Source organism: Tenrec ecaudatus, chromosome X, assembly GCF_050624435.1.
Source record: "Tenrec ecaudatus isolate mTenEca1 chromosome X, mTenEca1.hap1, whole genome shotgun sequence".
Taxonomy (NCBI): Eukaryota; Metazoa; Chordata; class Mammalia; order Afrosoricida; family Tenrecidae; genus Tenrec; species Tenrec ecaudatus.
Genome location: NC_134548.1, coordinates 102,369,351 through 102,373,790, shown reverse-complemented (window position 1 = coordinate 102,373,790; position 4,440 = coordinate 102,369,351). Strand labels below are relative to the sequence as shown.

General features: G+C 34.9%; 1 non-coding gene across 1 annotated transcript; it reads right to left on the bottom strand.

Moving 5' to 3' along the window:
• Positions 1 to 3,585: 3,585 nt before the first annotated feature.
• LOC142435265 (U7 small nuclear RNA) lies at positions 3,586 to 3,646 on the bottom strand. Its single transcript, XR_012781358.1, has one exon. It is a non-coding gene; the product is annotated as a U7 small nuclear RNA (small nuclear RNA).
• Positions 3,647 to 4,440: the final 794 nt, after the last annotated feature.

The following is a 4,440-nucleotide window of genomic DNA, read 5'->3' as shown; positions in this document are numbered from 1 at the left end:
CAAGGATTGTAAATTATATAATCCAAATCTGAAGTAGAAAAGAGTATCAGAGCTTAATTTGTGAGAGCCTGGTATGCAGAAGACGATGATGACAATGAAAGACTCAAATACATTTGCAGGATCTACACAGGGAATAAACCTCCAGGGATTTCACTCTAACCATAAATGAGGTATAGGAATCACCTGGTTATCAGAATATCAGAGAGATGACTGTAGTAGATTAAAATGATCTATCTGACTCGAGCAGTTAAAACCTTGTCAGCTCTCCTCACACACAAAAACACAACCAGAAAAATATTAAAAACCAGATCAAGCACAAAGTGCATCAGCAGGGTTTTTTTTTCTCATATTTTCTGGTTTTGTTTTTAATATTGGAGTTTGTCTCAGTTGTATTTTTGCCATATGTGCTAGTCATCTTGAATTGTTGTTATGAGGTTTTCATTGTTTGTGGCATATGAAATCCTGGATGGGTGAATCTATAGAGACAAGTAGAATAAAGTTTCCTGGGAGGTACAGTGGGGGAGGTGCGGTTTTGTGTGTGAGGGGAGCTGATTGCAAGGAGTTCAAGAAGGAAGGTGGTGCAAATTGTACAACACTACTTGATATGTTTGAAATCTTGAATGGTATGATGTCGGGATTAGCTCCTAATTAAATGATTTGGAAATATATATTTATGATTTATTGAGTAGAAACTAATTTGCTATGTGCAATTTCACTCAATTCAGAATAAAAGAAAAAAAATTGGCAAAGGACTTAAACATTTCACACAAAAAACTTTCAAATAAACCATGAAACACATGAAAAGAAATACATAAACCCCAAAATGAGGTACAATTTCACTCCCACGATAATGACTAAGATTAAAATAAAACAAATGTTAACTGTAGAAAATGAAAATTTTGCCAAGGATGTGGGCAATTAGAGTCCTCATACATTGTAGATGGGAGTGCACAATGGTGAAATCTTTGTGGAAAATAGTACTGTGGCATCTCAAAAAATTAAAATAAAACTACCATTATTATTCAATAATTCCACTCCTAGCAATATACCCAAAATACTTGCACTTTATTCTAATAACCCAGGATTCTCTGATGCTCACCTTCCCGACACAATTGCTGAAGACAAAATGGGTTCATAAGCAAATGTGGTGAAGAAAGCTGATGGTGCCCGGCTATCAAAAGATATAGCGTCTGGTATCTTTAAAGGCTTGAAGATAAACAAGTGGCCATCTAGCTGAGAAGAAACAAAGCCCACATGGAACTAGCGCACCAACCCTGTGTGATCATGAGGTCTTTATGGAACCAGGTTTCAGGCATCAGAAACTAAGAACAAAAAAACATATCAATCTGAATGAGGGGAAGTGTGGAGTGGAGACCTAAAGCCCATCTGTAGCCAATTAGACATTCCTTTATAGAAGAGTCACAAGGAAGAAACGAGTTAATCAGGGTATAATATAGCACAAATGAAACAACTTTCCTCTCGTTTTTCCATGCTTCCACCCCACTGTCATCCACCAATTCTACCTTACAAATCTGGGTAGACCAGAGCATGTGCACTAGCACAGATAAGAGCTCACAAAACAGGGAATCCAGGACAGATAAACCCCTCCGGACCAATAATGAGAGTAGCGATACCAGGATAGTAAGGAGAAGGTGGGGGAGAAATGTGAAACTGATCACTATGATCTACATATAACACAGTCCCAGGGGGATGGACAACAGAAAAGTGGGTGAAGGGAGACATTGGTCATGGTAAGACATAATAAATAATAATTTATCAAATAATATTTATATAATTTTATAAAAATAATTTATAAATTTTCAAGGGTTCATGAGGGAGGGGTGGTGGGTTGGGTGGGGAATGTGCTGATACCAAGGGCTCAAGTAGAAAGAAAATGTTTTGAGAATGATGATGGCAACATATGTACAAATGTGCTTGACACAATGGATGGATGTATGGCTTGGGATAAGAGCTGTAAAATCCCCTAAAAAAATGATTTTTTTTTCAAAAGTACTATGGATTGCTATAAGAACAAGCAGATCTATATTGGAATAAGTAAGGCCATAGTGCTCCTTAGAGGAAAAGATGGCAAGACTTTGTCTTACATTCTTTGGACATATTGTCAAGAGAGGCCAATCCATGGAGCAGAGCATCATATTCAGTAAAGTGGAGGGGCGGTGAAAAAGCGGAAGGCCCTCGGGGAGATGAATTGACACAGTGGTTGCATCAATGGGCTCAGGCACAGCAATGATTGTGAGGATGGCTCAGGAGCACTCAGTGTTTGGTTGTGTGGTCTTTAGGGTCACAATGGGTAAGAACCAACCCAATGGCACCTAATAATAATAACAGAGATATTGAATTGGCGTTTGTTTTGCTATGTATCTTCTCAATGATAAAAAAATTAAACAACATTTACAGAGAAAATGATAAAAAGGAAACCTTATACAATCCAATTCTACTCCGACATGCAGAAAGTTGTCATGAGTTGAACCAGCAGCAAATACTGGCTTAGAGAGTTGAGTTAACACAGTCTAAAAATGTCATAGAGTAGGAGAAAGGCATTGTTATGGTTAATTTCATGCGTCAATTTGACTAGGCTGCAGTGCCATGTTGTTTGCTCAAACAGCACTGTAGATGTTGCTATGAATGTGTTTGCCTGTGATTAATATGTAGATTCATTCATTTTAAGTAAATTAGATAATTTTCATGATATGGGTTGGTCTCATCCTCTCAGTTGATGGCCTTAATAACAAATCTTAAGGTTTCCCAAAGGAGATTGAAACATATGTATTCTGCCATAGTTCCTAGACTGCAGTCTGTGATAATAATTTCAGATAGCAGGTTGCAAGTGTTTTTTAGCCTGTCACATAACCAGTGGATTTTGTACTTGCCGTCCCTCATAATGATATAAAGCAATAATATTTATTTAATGTAGATGAGATTATATATTTATAATTTGTAGAATTATGATCTAATATACATGCACAGCAATCATACTGTAGATATATAGTATATATTAATATCTATATTTGTGAATCAATTGATTGATGGATCTATCATCTCTCTTATTGTTGCTGTTTATTTAGATAACCCTGATTTATATAGGCATTTTGTCCATTTCTGCCTGGATCACGCCCTAGAACAGAATGACATGAGGGTCGTGATGCCCGAGTGAAGGACAGTGATAATTTTGCAACTTATGAGGTTTTGCAACTTTGACATCACTGGGAGGTAGCATTGCCCATAGTAAGATATCACCGTCAAGTGGTCTTTGCTAGCAGAGCACAAGAAAAGGAAACTTAAAAAAAAGAATTTGAGAAATATTTTGCATGTAAGAAAAGTCTAGACATAAATGGGGGAAGGATGATGACAGCTAAGGATCCAACAGAAGCTGAGTGATTCTAGGAAGATTTGAGATTTGAGCATTAGTGTTAATACAATGTTAATTAATGCCACATGCACTGTAAAAACATTCTGGGGAAAATCTGGTCACATCTAAATTTTAGAGGATTATTATACTTAAAAGAAAACTTTTAAATACCATCTTATTTTTTTTATTGTTAAATAACTGTTTTGTTGGTGTGTGGGGGTTTTCAAGGAAAACCAGAAAACCTGCTAGACAAATTCTAAAAGAGCTGTAACACTAATACCATCTTATTTTAATACCAATTTACATTAAGTTCAATAAAAAGTTATAAATATGTATACATACATGTATATATATATATACATATATGTGTGTATATATATATATATATATCATGGTGTGTAGATGAGAAAGCCAGATTAGTCCATGATTGAAATAATATATTTGGTTAACAATAGTTTTACATATAAAAGGTGTGCATGTCCAAAGAAAATTTTACATAGCACCGTCCCCAACCCCTGCGACACACACACACACACACACACATACACACACACACACAAAACAAAATCCAGTGGCATCAGTTAGGAAGACAAATTTGCATAGGGATGAGATAGGGAAGGTATACTTTCCCTAGTAAAGCTGCAATTCAAATGATTATCTTTTAAAAAACCTATTATTTGTTTTCTTACTCCATCAATATTTAAACTCTTAAAATATTTATCCCCACTAGAAATATAGTTGCTCTACTTTTCTGTAGTATATTATTCCCCTGAAAAAGATTTAAGAAAAAAGACTCATTTTCAATGGGAAAGACCAAGGTCATTTCTATGGTATGCTAAATAATACAAATGAATAAGAAAAGACATTGATTAAAGTATTTTATAATAAAATAATAGAATCATTTGGAATTTTAGATTTAACATTCAAAAAGTTATTGAAGCAATATAAAATTGCTATTTATGTTCATCATCAGTTACTAGTTGAATGATAATTAATAAGGTATATTTATCGTATTGCCTATAAAAGGCTTTAATGTCAGCAATTATAATCTTACAATATTAAATTCAATT